Consider the following 17,202-nt stretch of genomic DNA (forward strand, 5'->3'; position numbering starts at 1 on the left):
TGCTTGCAGCTCTGGCTGAGCTGTCTACTTCTCCCAGTCCGCAGACGCTGTCAGGTTCAATGGTTGAGGCCACCATCTCCTCAAGGTCAGTTAGGGGGGGTGCTGGGTTCTTGCCTCCACCAGTTTTGGTTGCCTGCTTGTGGAGTTCAGCCAATTTGTTTTTAGTTTGGCTCCTGAGGTCGTAGAATCTCTTTTTCAGGTCCTCTGTGTCTCTGGTTGTCACTCCAACTGCATTCACTTTATCAAGTATGTCCAGCCAGAGTTTACTTTTGGCCGACTCTGCCACAGTGAGGGACTGACTGCCAAACAGTTTTTGTTGCATCTGAACCACCTCCTCAACAAGGACCTGCAGCTCCATGCTGCTGAATTTCATTTTCCTCCTCCTCTCTGGCTGCTCTTTCTCTTTGCTGCTTGCTATTTTGCAGTTTTAAAAGTGCACAACACTCTTTCTGCTGCTCAAGGACTCAGCTCCAACTGCCTCTCCAGAAGCCTCTAATTAGTTGCAGCTGCCTGTGTAGCCTCTTCCTGGTAGGGAGGGGGACGGTGGTAACACCTGATTGGCTTTCTACTTAAGTTTCACTTTTGTTTTTTTTCCGATTCGGTATTTACCGAATCGGTATGGCCCATAGGAATGAATGGGGAATATCGATTCGGTAAATACCGATTCGGAAAATACCGATTCGGTAAATACCGATTGTCCGATTCCGAATTTTACTCAATCCGTATTATTTACCGTTTTTTTATCTACATCCCATTTACCGATTCTAAAATACCGATTCTGTAACATTCAGTATTTTAGAATCGGTAAATTAGGATTACCTACATCTGGCCCCTAGTTCTTTCACAATTACCGATTGGTGGGAACAAGGCGGCCAGCTAGGTCACCGGTCGAGCTCCACTAACCTCATCAGCAAAGCTGATCTCCCATTGCTGTAACGCTGCTGGTTGGCGGTGGTTAGTCTGTGCCTCCTCTTCACCTTCCAGGGTTATTTTTTCTGTTTTCTCTCCCTGCCTCTGCTTTCCTAAGACCCAGCCAGGCTCGGACCCTCTCGCTTGTCTTTGCAGTGCTCGGGAGGTCCGGGGTGGCAGCCGTGAGCTGTGTGCAGCGGGTCGGGTCAACTGGTTCGCAGTTTGCGTGGTACACGTCCCTGTTGTATCACAGGCTTGCAGGTTTGCTATCTGGAGATTTCTTTTTGGGGAGACTTCGGATTGGAATCCGGGGAAGCTCATGGTTTGGTACAGCACTGGTTTCGAAATTGATTTATGCTGACTTTGTGTGCTTTTGACAAGTTGGTATTTTGCCTGGAGCTAGTTTGGAGCTCGGAGCTAATTTTCTTGGTCTGCCGATTGCCTGCACGGCTGGCGAGTGGGGTCTGTCGGAGTTATCCGAGAGTCTAGACCTCAGGACTGATGGTTGGATTTTTGGGCCAAGGACAGTGGGTGTTTTGGCTCTATAACACCTTAAAAAAGGTATGATTTAACATCCAAGTAAGTCTTAGTGCAATCTACAGATTGGTATTGTTTATTTTGCTTTTGCTCCTGCCCAGAAAAGCTAGTTTCCAGGCGCTGTTACGACCAGCAAGGACAGTTTCTGGGACGCTTTATCTGGAGGGGTTGTCATCCCCCTTTGTTTGCAGTAGGAAGGAGATAAGTTATTAGAACAATGGGAGGGGAGTCCTTTATGTAGCTCTATATAAGCTGTGTCACCGTGTGTTACAACATGAAGGTAATTGAACCAGCTTTGGCTCTTTGTGACACTCTGGGGGCATATTATCAAGGGGGTTTATCTCTGCTTTTTTGGCTTTAAAAGCCAAGAAAGCGGAGATAATATTATCTCCCTATTACCTAGCTGCCGCTAACACCAGTTAGCGACAGCTAGTAGGAGATAGCGACCATCTTGGGCCCCACTTTGCATGTCAGTGATATTTATCACTAATGAGATGCAAAGTGGGCGTGCCAAGATGTTAGCGACTGAAAACAGTCGCTAACATCACTATCTCCTATTACCAACTTTTGGAGATATTCGCATTAAGCGGGAATATCTCCAAAAGCTAACACCTGCCCTGAGCAGTTCTTAGCCATGTTATCCAATGGGAGGTGGATAACATGGCTAAGAGCATTAGCTTGCTAATGCATGAATATCGCTGACTTTTCAGCGATATTCATGCTTTGCAGCGATTTTTACCGCATTTGCGTTAAACCTTGGTAATACCAAGGGTTATTTGCGGTAAAAATCGCCGCATCGCTGCGGTAAATTTTTGTCTCTAACCGAGCAATAGCGATAATTATCGCTATTGCTTGGTAATATGCCCCTCTGTTTCTTTACTCCTCTACTCCTTTTGCCCTCCCAGTACCTGATGTCTGGTGGACCAGCTTCTGCTTGTCTTAGGGGCGCCAGAGTGCTTGGTGAGTCACGCCGAGCTCGGTCCCGCCACTCTGAGTTGACCAAGTTGATTCCTTGTTATCAGATCTCCCCAGGAAAGGCCTGTACATACTATGCATGCTGTTTATCGGTAAGCTTACGGAGGGCAAGCTGGTCTCCCACAGAGGAGTGCTCTGGCCCCCTAGTTATATGGAAACTTTGCTGCCTGGACATTTGTCACCACCCCGTAGAGGTTAATGAAGATGAGCTTAGGTATGGGCCAGTCTTCAGGAGTAGATTTAATGAAGTTAGTTCCTCAGCAGTGTGGGGGCAAGAATCAGCCAATTAAATTGGGCCCTTGTGGGCAACAGAATTGTATTTCTGGTCTCCGTGCTAGCTCAACCCTTGCCAGTGAGGCCCTTCAAGGAAAAAGAGACAAATTAGGATCAAGCACCTTTTTAGGGAAAGAGGTTTCTCAGCGTCAAACTATACCCCCTAGCCGAGTCCCTAATAAACCTAGACTTAGGGATCGGCCTGATAAGGTCGGTAAGGACGGTAAACTGACTCCTATTAAGGAGAGGAAGAAAAAATCGACTTTACCCCTAGCTAGGGAGACTTCATCTTTAAGGTCTTACTTCAAACTGAAAATGCAGGGTAACAGGACATTGAGAAGCTGGGAATAGCCTTGGCCCAGAACACCATGCCATCAGAAGTGGCTATTTTTTTGACAAATAGGTATGCAATCCTTTCTGAGTCCAGTTCTTCAGCTGGGAGAAATGCTCATCAGAGCGGTACTGACATGAGGAATGAAACTCCTGATAGAGGTCAGGTGATAACAACACAGGGCTCAGACTCAGTCCAAGAGATGCTTGCCCAGCTGTTCCTAGAGATTAAGGAACGTTTTTCTACCTCTGAAGTAAACCAGAAAAAAATTCAGAACACATGTACTAACCTAGAGGAAAGTATCTCTGCACTAACGCATCATATGGAGGAGCTAGAGTATAAAGCGGGAGAGCTTACTGTAGATATGAAGGAGAACACTCTAGAAATGAGTAGGTTAAATAAAAGAGAGAGAGACCTTTAGGAAAGTCTGGAGAATCTTAAAATAATTCCAGAAGGAATAACATCAGGATTCTGGATTTAGCAGAAGGATTGGAGGGGGATAACATAAAGACCTTTGTTATTGGAATTCTGACTAAAGCATTCCCCCAGGTTGCCTCAGCATCTGTTTGGCAGGCTGAGATTCAAACGTTATATAGGGACCCATTTAAGCTAAATCCAAGACGGAAGAAACCTGGGAAAATGTTGTTGTATACCCAATCGTATAAACAACTACTTAGGGGTGCGTTGAAGTTCAAAACTATCCAGCTACAAGGTTCAACATGCAGAATAAGATCTGATATTGCTCGTATTACAGAGGATAGAAGATGGGAACTTGGAAAGCAGATAGATCCGCTAGGGGTAGTGTTTTATGGTTTAGGGTAGTGCAGTGGTGTTTGGGTAGTGTAGGTGGTCATGCTGGGGGTAGATTTAGGGTTTAGGGTACTGCAGTAGTGTTTGGGTAGTGTAGGGAGTCGTGTTGGGAGTGGTGTTTTAGGGTTTGGGGTATTGCAGTGGTGTTTGTGCAGTGTAGGGGGTTGTGCTGGTGGTAGCGTTTTAGGGTTTATGGTAGTGCAGTGGTGTTTGGGTAATATAGGGGTAGTGTTTTAGAGTTTAGGATAGTGCAGTGGTGTTTGTGTAGTTTAGGGGTAGTACTGGGGGTAGTGTTTTTGGTTTTAGGGTAGTGTAGTGGATTTTGTGTAGTGTATGGGGTAGTGTTTTAGGGCAGTGCAGTGTTTTTTGTATATTGTAGGGGGTCGTGCTGGGTTCTAGTGTTTTAGGGTTTAGGGCCGTGCAGTGGTGTTTGTGTAGTGTAGGGGTCATGTTTTAGGGTTTAGGGTAGTGCAGTTGTGTTTAGGTAGTGAAGGGGGTCGTGCTGAGGGTAGTGCTTTATGGTTTAGGGTAGTGCAGTGGTGTTTGTGTAGTGTAGGGGGGCATGCATGGGGGTAGACTTAGGGTTCAGGGTAATGCAGCGGTTTTTGTGTAGTGTAGGGGGTCATGCTGGGGTAGTGTTTTAGGGTTTAGGGTAGTGCAGTTATGTTTGGGTAGAGTAGGGGTTTGTGCTGGGTAGTGTTTTAGCTTTTAGGGTAGTGCAGTGGTGTTTGGGTAGTGGAGGGGGTAGTGCTTTAGGGTTTAGAGTAGTGCACCCAACCAGCCACAATATCTGTGGACAAAGGGGAGTTTAGGGGAGTGCAGTGGTGTTTGTGTAGTTTAGGGGTAGTGCTGGTGATAGTGTTTTTGGTTTTAGGGTAGTGCAGTGGTGTTTGTGTAGTGTAGGGGTAGTGTTTTAGGGTAGTGCAGAGGTGTTTGTGTAGTGTAGGGGGTCGTGCTGGGTTCTAGTGTTTTAGGGTTTAGGGTAGTGCAGTGGTAATTGTGTAGTATAGGGGGTCGTGTTTTAGGGATTAAGGCAGTGCAGTTGTGTTTGTGTAGTGAAGGGGGTCTTGCTGGGGGTGGTGTTTTAAGGTTTAGGTAGTGCAGTGGTGTTTGTGTAGTGTAGGGGTTTATGCTGGGGGTAGATTTAGGGTTTAGGGTAGTGAAGTGGTGTTTGGGCAGTGGAGGGATTCGTGCTGGTGGTAGTGTTTTAGAGTTTAGGGTAGTACAGTTATGTTTGGGTAGTGTAGGGCTTTGTGCTGGGGTAGTGTTTTAGCTTTTAGGGTAGTACAGTGGTGTTTGGGTAGTGGAGGGGGTATTGTTTTAGGGTTTAGAGTAGTGCCTCCAACCAGCCACAAAATCCATGGACAAAGGGGATCCTGACTCTTTTGAATGCTCAGCCAATTGAATAATTTGAGTCAAGGGCCCTACCACGTCCAAGACCTATCAATTCCTTTCTTGTTATCCCTTATATACTTGGAGAAAAAGGTACATAGTTTCTCATCAATTTCAGGCATGTGTGCCACCTTCCCCTTCAGTGAGGGCCTGGGGCATTCTCCCCTCATACTATTCCTGACCTCTCTTTCAAGGGGTTGATAGATTTTCCCCACCACATACTCTGTCATTTTGGCATCAGGGGTCCACTCCGCCGACCTAGGATGGTAAATTTGGGTGAGCTCGAACATGTCTGAGTGGACCCCGCCCCAACCCGGGACTGAGAGGAGTGGAACTCTGGATGCCAGGGACTCCCGAGTCCTTATCCTCATCGGAGGAGAAATTGTTGTCCAATACACCCTTTCCCTCAGAGGGAAACCCGCCATCAGGGTCTACAATAGTAGTGACAGCGTCGCAATTTTCTCCGGGCTTCTCCTCCTCCCGGCAGGGTGCATGTTCTATAATTCGTGCACTCTTGAGGAAGGTCTCCGTAAGTTTATCAAATCCTTCCAAGTACTCCACATTATGCTTAACGGCCCTTTTATTCCCCATCTGTGAGCTACTGTGACCCGCCACCAACAGATCTGGGTCACTGAACACCCCAGGGGTGCTTTTCGCCAGCTTACCAACCTGATCCTTAAGAGGAGCCAGCGCCCTAGAAATAGCCAGAGAGAGGGCTTGGTTCACTGCTCGAGGGAGAAGTTGGTGGGTCATTCCTCCTCAACTTCCTGGGGGGAGGAGTAAAAATGGTCTTCTGGAGAAGACATGATAGCACAGGGTGTGAGCACAGAACAAATGCCCTTAAAATCCTTTAGGCAGCCCCCTCACAGGTGCTCCAACAGCAGGGCTTTCCCCAAAGCTGTTATAAGAATAGACTAAAGCGCAATACAAATTGCCACCAGTAGGTGGTGCTGGTCACTAACGAGGCCGTGTGGGGAAATCACCGCGTAGCGGTGTCAAAATTAGGTGAGGGTTGGTCGGGAATCAAGCGGACACTAAAAGAGTGACCGGATTCCCAAACGTGCATAAAGACCAGCGGGAGCGCTCGCCGGAGCTTCCTCGCTCGGACCAGATGCGCCTGACAGGATCTCACCGCGTGCAGAGCGCACAGCTGCTAAATTTTAATCCTCAATTTTAACTGTGATCTGCACTGTAATTGTACCTTGTGGACTGCGGTTCGCACCTTATGAATTGCTTCAACTATGTGCTTTTATACATTTAAACCAAATGCGAAATAATGTTTTGAATTGCATTGATTACCTACATACTTGCAAAGAAAAGGTAGATGTAAAACCATACAATGTGAATTTACTCCCGAGTTAACGATTCCTGATGCAAAGTAACTACTGACATTCCCTTGAAATACATGTAAAAAACTCTCTCAGAGTATGTGTAGACAACGCACAGAATCGGCTTTGCGGACTGTTTCATACAACTTTAAGAGACGTCTGTTTTGTTTTCAGTTTAATGTCCTGCAGTCTTTTCAAGCAACCAAGGAATGCTTTGCATCTTTTTCCACTGGCAGCAGCCTTGAGGAGCAAAGCTGAATTGAATTCGTAATAACTATCTTTAGAAGACTGCACCCAGCAGAAAGGCATTTTGCTTCAAAATGTATAAGTCATTAATCACATGCCAGTGTCGGTGCTCCTGAGTTCTGGTTTGTACAAAAGTTGTCTTCAGACACAGTGGTGTAGCCCCGGCAGATTGATAATGCCCCTGGCAGCTCCTACTTTAAGAGATGATTTGTGTGCGGAGAAGCTAGATCTTTTAGAGAGCGCAGTGAGATCAAATAAGAAAGAAGATACCTGTTTGATATGATAATATAACGAGTTGGGGTTGAAACTCTCTGGTGCATTCGGAAGCAACCGACTGACACGAAAACCACATCCCAAACAACATGAACAAGACTCCAACCAGATTTACTGGCACTGTTAAGAAAGAAACTGGAAGGGGCGCATGAACAGCTGCCTTAATGAGCGTGTCAATGGTATAATAAATATGGAAGATCAGAGGTCAAGTTGCCACTCTGCTTAAGAGCTTGCCAATTACCATATATTATACAAAATAATAACTTTGAATTATTAGCCAGCATGGGAAAAGCATCGGAAAAGTGCTTATCAAGACAACTACAAAACCAACCCTGTGATGGATGGAAGGAATGCATGAATCTCAGCCACTGCCAGTCGCTTGCATTTAAACCATCGTTTTCATCTCCTCTGCCACCTGTAGACAGAGACCTGCCTTATGGAAATCAGTGCTGGTCTGCTCCAATAGCAACAGTCCAGCATAAGCTGCCAGGCTAGGTTCCACTAGATGGGATAACGAGCAAGCAAGACCAGTTTCTACTTGCCAGTGGGGTAAAGTTTAATTCTTAGTGTACAGAGAGCACAGGACCCACGTCTGGCCTCATCTGTAACACCTAGATTATCTACTGCAAAAGCTCAATTTGATGGAAGGAATTCCTGAAATAATCTCAGCCACCGGCCGTCCTCTGGGTCACATTCCAAACCATACCTTGGAAGCAGCTTGACAGCAGAGGCACTGCTGGACCTTAGATTGTCACCAGATAACTTTTGACACTCTTTCGGTGCTGGCAATGGCAACAGGTCGGGGCTGTCTGTTTTTGTTGAATATTTGCCATGCCTGCGACCCACATGATGCTCTTAGAACTCCTGGGCATGACAACATCTTGAGGGAACTATACTGTAGAGTCTTTCCTGAACAGGCTATGGGGCTAAGCCACGGTCCCTCCAGTACTATATTTGCTGGCAAATAGGTAGGAATTATGGAGGGATTATAGTTCCAGTAGTGGAGTATGGTAAGCAAAAGATCAAAACGAAAACGCTAATTTCCCCTCCATAAAACGAGGCATTTCGACCACGAATTCAGCAGACAGAGTGGCAACCAAATACTGGCAGATTTCCGATTACTGCCCAACACGATATGAAGAAGCCAAAAAGGTTATGGGTGGGGTGCTTGAATCCATCTAGCAACAGGTAGTTACTCAGGCCCCTATAGTCCTCCATTCACAGGAAAAACAACTGAGATAGTTTTCACAGATTGCAGCTACTCATGCAATATGTGTCAAAGCAAAGTAATATTTTTGCACATCAAACACATGCATGAGACAGTAAGAGGCTGCGGCCCAGGACATGAAGTCGTCTACTGGTATGATTGCTCAAGTGCAATCTAGAAATGATCAGAATATAGCATGTCATTATATCCGCGTTACCTCTATTTCAATGGATGACTGTGGAAATTACCTAAAGTAAACATGTTCAATTGTGAATGTTTGCCTTTCATAAGAGTGTAGAATAATAAACCTTACATAACGCAGAAGAATCTAAAGACCTCTGTTGGTCAATTAAACACAAATAGGATCCTATTTGGTGACGCCCTATCCAATCACACCATATTCCTATGTATTGCCTAAATACATAAAGAACAGAGACCACCGCCGGGGCGGGCGATTATTTCAGGCATAGGATCTCTACTGGAGCCATTGTCAACTTTTGTTGACTTCTTTCTTCGTCCTATTGTACTGAAAATGCCCACTTTCCTACAGGACACAAAGGACCTGATATGCCTGTTGGCAGTAACTACATTTGACATTGAACAGGACTACTTAGTCTTGTTCGACGTAGAGTCCTTATATACATCTATACCCCAGTACGAGATACAAACTACAATAGAGTCTCTACTTGAAACTTATCCTCCAGACAGCATCACACCTATACACTTCATCATATCATGTGCACTGATGGCCATGAAGGAAAACTTTTTCAAATTCAAGGATGATCTGTACTTGCAAATGTCGGGTTCATCTATGGGCAGCGTGTTTGTCCCTAGCCAATCTTAATGTGCACCAATCTGAACAAGCCATGGTTTTACAGGAACATAATCCCTTCAAGAAACACATTGTGTCTGTTATATCAATGACGTTTTTGCAATATGGAGAGGGCCTCCCGATACCATCAAGTCTTTCCATTTTATGCTGAATAGCAGAAATTACTTTCTGAAATTAACATTTGAATTCTTCAAGGATACTTTACCTTTTCTTTATACCCGGATCTTTCCTGATGGAGAGGGTCTTGGTACAGAATTATACAAGAAGCCGATGGCTCGTAACTCATTGTTATTTTACTAGAGTTACCACCCACAAGCTCCCCGTGAGAATTTGCCCTTTGGGCAATTCCTCAGAATCACACGGAATTGTTCCTCTATGGGGAAATACAAAGAAAATGCCAGTGCTCTTACAAATCATCTCAAGGAGAGAAAGTATCCACTGAATACCATACAGAAATCCAGATAAAGAGCAGAAAACACCAATAGAGAAGTTCTCATTGATATTTCACCCCCAAAAGAAGCTAATGATAAGCTCACTTGTGATAATACATTCTGTAGTTACTCGAGAGACACTGGAAAATATTGAACATTGGCAAAGAGACGTTACCCCACCCCTTGTTTGCCTTTAAAAGAAGTACTAATATCAGAGCATTTCTCCATAGCAATAATTATCTAGACCCATCACAATATGGGTTCAGGGCAGATCATAGCACTGAGCTGGCTCTGTTGAAATCCACAGAGGAAATCAGAGAAGCTGTAGATGGAGAAGGTAGTGCCGTACTAATTTTATTGGACTTGTCAGCAGCCTTGACATGGTCCATCATAAATTATTGATGGACCGGTTGTCTGAGATATATGTTGAAGATCTAGCATGGAAACTGTTATAGTCTTTCCTAGCTGACAGGTCACAACCCGTGTATCTGGATTGCAATTCATCTAAACCATTCACTCTTCCCTGTGGGTAGCCACAGGGCTCCTCCCTTAGCCCTATGCTTTTTAACGTATATGTGGCACCACTGGCAGGAGTTCTTAGATCCTTTGGCTTCCAGCTCAGCTCTTACGCTGACGACACACAAATAGTATTGTCGTTGACCAAGGAAGATGAGAAAAAAACTGGGGACAGCTTTCATGGATGCGTGAGCGCAATATCTTGTTGGATGCCCTCCAATTGCTTGAAAATCAAATCCAACTAGACCGAGGTCGTAAAGTTTGGGAATAATCCACAGGTGTGGACACCGGAGTGGTGGCAGGAAGACCTGGGTTCAAGTCCCATACCCACAAAAAGGCCAAAAACCTTGGGGTATTAGAGGACAATACACTCACCATGGGTGATCAAGTAAGCATGGTGACCACAGCCTGCTTTATGATTCTTAGAATGATAAGGAAAATTAAGATCTTCCTGACTAAGAGCAATCTTATGACAGTGGTCATGGCCCTCATAACGTCGCATTTGGCCTATAGCAATAGCCTATATCTGAACATACAAAAACAACATATGACCAGGCTCCAATTAGTCCAAAACGCAACCGCCAGAGTGCTGTCGTGAACACCTTAATTTGTTTCTGTGAAAGAAGAGCTTAAGAAGCTACCCTGGCTTCCAAAAAAACAAATATCTCACTTCAAGGCTCTCTAGTTTTTAAGGCCATTAATGGAATTGGTCCTGAGTTTCTTAGGCAAAAGTTCCAATAGTATGGTCCTGGCAGAACGCTACGATCTGCCAGTGCCAAACAAGTGCAAGTCCCCATGTCAAAAAAAGTTAATTGGGGAGGGAGTATTTTTGCTTTTTGTGCCTCGAGAGCTTGGAACGAGCTTCCCAGTTTCCTTAAGGTTACCCCGGATCTCCTTTTGTTCCGGAAGGGTTTGAAGACATGCCTTTTCTTGCAGTAGTACTCATTCAGCTTCCCCAGGCAACCAGTACTTAGCGGCAGGACACCCAAGGGTAATCGCGATTTACAAGTGCAAATAGCATGACATAACATCAAAGATCAACTAGTACATACCCGGCCAAAGCAAAGGAAGAATGATGGACATGAGTCGCTGTGGGGTTTACTACCTGTCAAAGGCCACTTCCTGTGCGGTGGTTGTGCTGTGTTTCCACATACGAAACATTCTACAGAAATTAACATAGGCACTAACAGACCCTGGATATTAACATGACACAAATTGCAACATCAAAAAATTGATCTATCTGATCTGTTGCCCATGTGGTCTCCACTACGTGAGGATGACCACTCGCAAGATCAAGACAAGAATACTTGAGCACAAGAGCACCATTCGGTGTAAGAAAAGATCGACAAAGATGACCAATCACGTTTTAGATATGCACCACCCTGCTGATGACTTATTTTCAACAGTTTAGGAGCAACCATGGATTCCAGTGCACATTACTGGCATGCAAACATTTTTGTTAAGATGTGAACAACCTTGGGGTTTCAGAATGAAAAGTGACACCACAAGATTGAACGATGAAATTGCTTGGTTGTCTTTGTAATACTCAGTACTCATTTGGGTTCTATAGTCAAACATAGGCATACTAGCTGGCCTGTCCTTCCTCATTACCTACATATGCACCCTCACGCAACACTCTATTATGTGTCCAGTATGTAGATCACTTTGAGTATATCAGCTTTTGCTACATACACTTATTTAGAGTGTTCTGTGGAACATAGTTACTTCACTAGTCATTCAGCGAACATAGATTGGGCCATTCTGTAATTGCTACCACTGCTGCTTCGAACATACATTGGCCAAATCTATGAATTCAGCTATCAGCCATTTTGTCTGTCTCAAATATGCTGCCTCTTAACAAAATTTCTCTGTGTATACTGGGTAAATATCAACCAATGCAGCACATGCTAATAAGGGGGACTGTTTTACACCTAGTTTTGTTATTTTGCCCAATTATGTATGTTGTGCACAACCAATATTCTCCCAGAGAATATTTTTAGGAAAATTACTGAAAACAAGTCTGTGATATGCTTGATGCCAACTCTGCAAGAATGTTCAATCTTCAACAACAAAATGTTAAAGTTAGAAAATCAAGAGATTGTGAAACTGGAAGCTATTGATAAAATAGAGCATGAAGGAGAAACTAATCAAAATTGGATTCTTTAGAGAAGACAACATCTAAAAATGCTGGTTTGGAAAAGACTCTGTATGCATGTTTAAATTATCGTATCATTTTATGACGGAATTTACATGTGCTCCAGCAAAGGCGCCAGGACGCTCCTTTGCTGGAGCAGCTGTGCGCAAAATAAATACCAATAACATAACATAACATAACATAACATAACATAAATGGAGCAATGGGTCATGTTGTTGATTTTGTGAATTACCGAAATAGAGATGGAATTGCATTTTTAAAAATTAAATTTGATGGAATTGAAGATGTACAAGAATTCATTCATTGTTCTGCTCGATTTATTCTTGTGAAAGATTTATATGTCCGCCAAAAACAGTGTCCTGTTTCTTTGGCATATGAGGTGACTATTCATAAATCTCAAGGTTTAAGTGTAGATAGTGCTTTGGTGAATATTGGAAGTTCGGTGTTCAAGGAGGGTATGGCATATGTTGCTTTATCTCGAGTCAGAACTTTATCTGGATTGTACTTGATTGATTTTGATGAGACAAAGATTAGTGCAGATCTAAATTGCGTAAAAGAATATAATAGGTTAAGAAGAGAGTATGCTCCAAATTTACCTCAATATCCTCTATTTGAAAAGTGTGTGGTAGGCCGAAAAAGAAGAAATGAGAAAAATTGTAGTGAAGTTGTAGCAAAAAGAAAAAAAGTAGATGAACCAGTAATTGTAAGCAGAAAGGAAAAGGATTCAGTTAAAGTTGTTGGATTTCAGTTTGAAAACAATTCGGGTGTCAACTACTATGCTAATGTAGTGGTTAATGTTGTTTTTTTTCTCCAAACTTTACAAGAATAGATTGTTGAAAATCGGGATCAAAGATTTTGTTGTTTGTTGAATTCTGTGTTTGAGAAATGTAGCAGTGATAAAACATAAATAGAAAGTGTTTCTGAAATTCGAAATGTTTTAGACATATGTTCTGATCTAAATCAATTTTCACAGAATATTCAGCAAGATTGTCAGGAATTTCTAATGTTGCTTGTTGTATTGCAAGATGAAGGTTTAGATGTAGAAAATCTTTTTGGGCTTTCCTATAAATGGCAGCATAAGTGCGACAATTGTTCCTTTTCAAGTACTACTATAATAGACACTGAAAGATTTATATATTTGACTTTACCAGACTGCAAATCAGTGTCTTTTAATAATCTAGTTAGAGAAGTAAATCAAAACATGGTCTGTACTCAATGTAAATCTGCAATGCTATCAACATTATTTATACAAAGATATGGACAGTATGTAACTTTAATGTTCCAACGATGTAGACCTGATGGAACTAAATTGACAACTTTAATAAAAAATGTTGTGGCTTCTCAATTATCAATTTCAGGAAAAACCTTTCAGACTGTAGCAATTATTTTCCATGATGGTCCTTCGACAACATCAGGACATTACACAGCTTATTTAAAATGTCAAAAAGGCTGGACTAATTGTAATGATACTCAATTGACTTTCAAACAACGTTTGCCTTTTGACTTACGAAATTCTTACCTAGTGTTTTTACAACCAAAATTTTAGGAAAGGTAATTGGCCTATGAAGATTGAAGCGGTTAATAGTACTTAGTCTGCTGTTCAAAATTACTTTGTGAGTGAGAGAGATCAAGATAATAAAAAACTTGTAGTTGTCATCGAGGTAGTGTAAGTGTATCACATAGTGAGTGATATCAGTATTATAGGAAATGTTGATCATGAGTGAGCCAGAGGTGGAAATATAACTATTGTTACATGATCAAAAAGATGTTGGAGCTTTTCTTTCAGAAAGTCGGGTAAATGGAAGTTTAAGAGTACTATTGAGTAATTTCCAAAGAAAAGGACTTTCCATATACTATTTGGTCTCGTGGAAAAGTAAGTGAATAAAAAATGAGTTAAGATATGTTTTTTTTAAGTTTTACATTATTTATTGAAACGTTGTATGGGTTTTTTAAACACAATCTTTTTGATTGTGTTTTTTTCCCCGCTGTCATATGATGAGCAGTATTGAACTCACTGTTTTTAGTGAAATTCAATATATTCTAAGAACTGCAAAAATTATCCATATAACATGTTGTACAAGTTTTGTATTTTGTATTGTGAAATATATATTATACTCCCCTTGTATCACGCTCACTCACCTTTTCCACCCTCTATCACCCCTCTTTACTCACCCTCACTGCCCTTCTCTCACTCTCCTTCCCCCAGTTCCCTTACTCCACTTCCCTCACTACCCCTCATTCCCCATTCCTTTACTCACCTTCCCCTCTCTCCCCTCGACCACTTTCCAGCTCTCAATCCATCTGCTTCACTCTCCTTCCCCTTCTTTCCTTCCTTTGCTCCCTCAGTAATTCCTCTTTCCTCACTCCCTCTCTTTTATCCTCACTCCCTCCATCCACTCACTTTGTCACTCCCCCTTCCCTCAAACTTACTCCCTTTAACTCACCAACACTCCCTCATTTACCTTTCTATGCACCCTCACTTCTTATTGTGCCTGTAAATTTAAGATTCAATTCATTGTTGTTGATGTCTGGGATGAATTGTTCAGCTTCTCTAGATGACCCCCTCCAAATTATAAAGAGGTCATCTATGAACCTGTACCATGACACTATTTTCTTGGACATGACCTCTGCAAAGGCGATATGTATATATATATATATCCACAAACATTGCTCACAACAGAAGGGCCACAAACAGGAAGATAAGGCTTAACTTCTTTAATGGAGGCTGCTGCATAGGAACACAAAGAAAGCCACATTTCGTCCAGCCAAAGAGGTTCCTGCTTTGTGCACTTTGTCATAGGCTAATCATTACGCGTGTTCCTCTGGCAGTTTTTAAAGAATCAGTGTTCAATCAGGGCACCTGTCACAGTGTGTGTGGCTGCGCTCCGCCTCCTGGTACCCACAGGAGTACAGGTGCTGTTATTGGAGGTAGAACTATACTGCCCATCTGCATGAGGATGTCACAATAACCCTGATTGAACACTGGTGCTTTAAAAACTGCCTTACCTTTCTGTATGTGGCTCTTCTATTGCGGGTAATCTTTGTGTGGATATATATATATATATATATATATATATATATATATATATATATATATATATATATATATATATATATATATATATATATATATATATATATATATATATATATATATATATATCCACTTGAAGCGGCTTGAAAAGCACGGAACACAAACTGTATAACAGCTCTATGTACATACATTGAGGAAGCTTGAAACGCCCGTAATTCATTAAGATTAGCGTGTGTTAACCCACGCGTATGCGGTGCATACCCAGCCAACACCGGCCATGTGGCTCCTTCAATTGATAAAGGACCTAACCGGGCAAGTGTATATGAGTGAGGAATGGCGCCATTAAACCAAATACGGTGTTGCTAAGCTGATGGTGGAATCTCTGCGGTCTGATATGGACGATGTGCAACTGGCATCGCAGTGGTAGTATACTCATGAAACAGATTATCATCCGCTACAACTGCCGAAAAAGTGACCCAAAAATTAAAGACTTTGAACGGATGCATAGTATCCGCTTCATCTACAAAAATTAGATAAACCCCAGTATCTTAGGTAGTCCCTTAGTGGGTTACAACTGTGTGCGACAATCTCATGCCCCATCACAAAAGTAGGATGTACAACTTAACGGCAGGCAGCACTGCAAGGGCTAATAAGAGAGAGTAACCTATTTTATTTCACGTCAAGCTCGAAAGAACCTATAAAAACTTCCATATAAGAGGTATTCCAAACACAGCCGCCTCCGGAGGCGGATGTGAGGGTATTGTGGACAAGCACAAGCACTACTCAAGCGTATTTCAGATCAGTGAATAGGTGGTGTACCAACCTACCACTCCTGTACCCAAAATCCCTTACCAACTAGCTATAGTGTCTCATTAATTCTCTTTCTACAGCGAAGCTACCAATGATTAGACAAACCAGAACACATAACTTTATCTTGGGAATCACAGGAGCCAGACACTCCTTCGCTTAGCCACTCATATTTGTACACAATGAGATTACTCAAAGACACAGTATAGTTTAAAATGTTTATTTCAACTAGCCCGCCCTATGGTGCAGTACACAAGCCAATACTAGCAGCAGAATGCATAAACACAACATAGTCAGCATTGTTACAATTCCATAGAATACAAACAGGGATGTTTTTCTATTACCTAACTGTAACGTCACTGTAATCTTTGTTTTTTTCAGTGAATTTCTAAGGTTTTTCAAATTCTATTTCCTAACTCTGATGTCCCTGTAACTAGGCCTGGGCAGTAAATTCCGTTCCGCTTATGGAAGTTTTGCGGAATTTGGGTAATTTTGCATTCCGTGGAGTACACAAAACAGTAAAAAATTCCACAGATTTGTTTGCTTGTTTGCAGTTTTAAAATACGTGTTTGCAAGATATTTCACCCTGAGCACGCAAACAGCATTCACAAACAGGAATAAAGCATCTTGAACGGGCGGAAAAAGATATTCCGCGTGTTCGATGAACTTTTGCGATCGCTCGCAGAGATTTCTTACTGTTTCGCTAATTTTTGCGTAGCACGACTACGCAAATTCCACCCACCCCTACCTGTAAGCTTTGTTTTTCTTAAATGAATTTCTATGTTTTTTTTAACTAGAAGTCGCATTTGGAAAGTGGTGGAGTAAGGGGGCAGGGCTTCCGACCAGCTCTTAGAAATCCTACTGTGTCAGATTTACAGGAGGTAAAAGGATGGGTTCTTGGCCCCTAAAGACCTTCAGCATCCAAAGGGGCTTCTTCCACCAAGTGTCAGGAAGCACGTTTGCACAGTGGTGGATAAAGGAGCTTTGAAGGACTGGGTTCTTTTGGACCCAGCGGTGCCAGGGCACAACACCTGAAACCTTCGTGGGTAACCTGCTCCGGCGTACAAATCACAGAGACACGGGACACTTCCTTCGGCGTCAAAGATTCAAGGTTTATTTGCTGCAGGGAACACAGAAGTCACAGGA

This window comes from Lissotriton vulgaris, chromosome 1_1 (genome assembly GCF_964263255.1).
Source record: "Lissotriton vulgaris chromosome 1_1, aLisVul1.2, whole genome shotgun sequence".
Lineage (NCBI taxonomy): Eukaryota > Metazoa > Chordata > Amphibia > Caudata > Salamandridae > Lissotriton > Lissotriton vulgaris.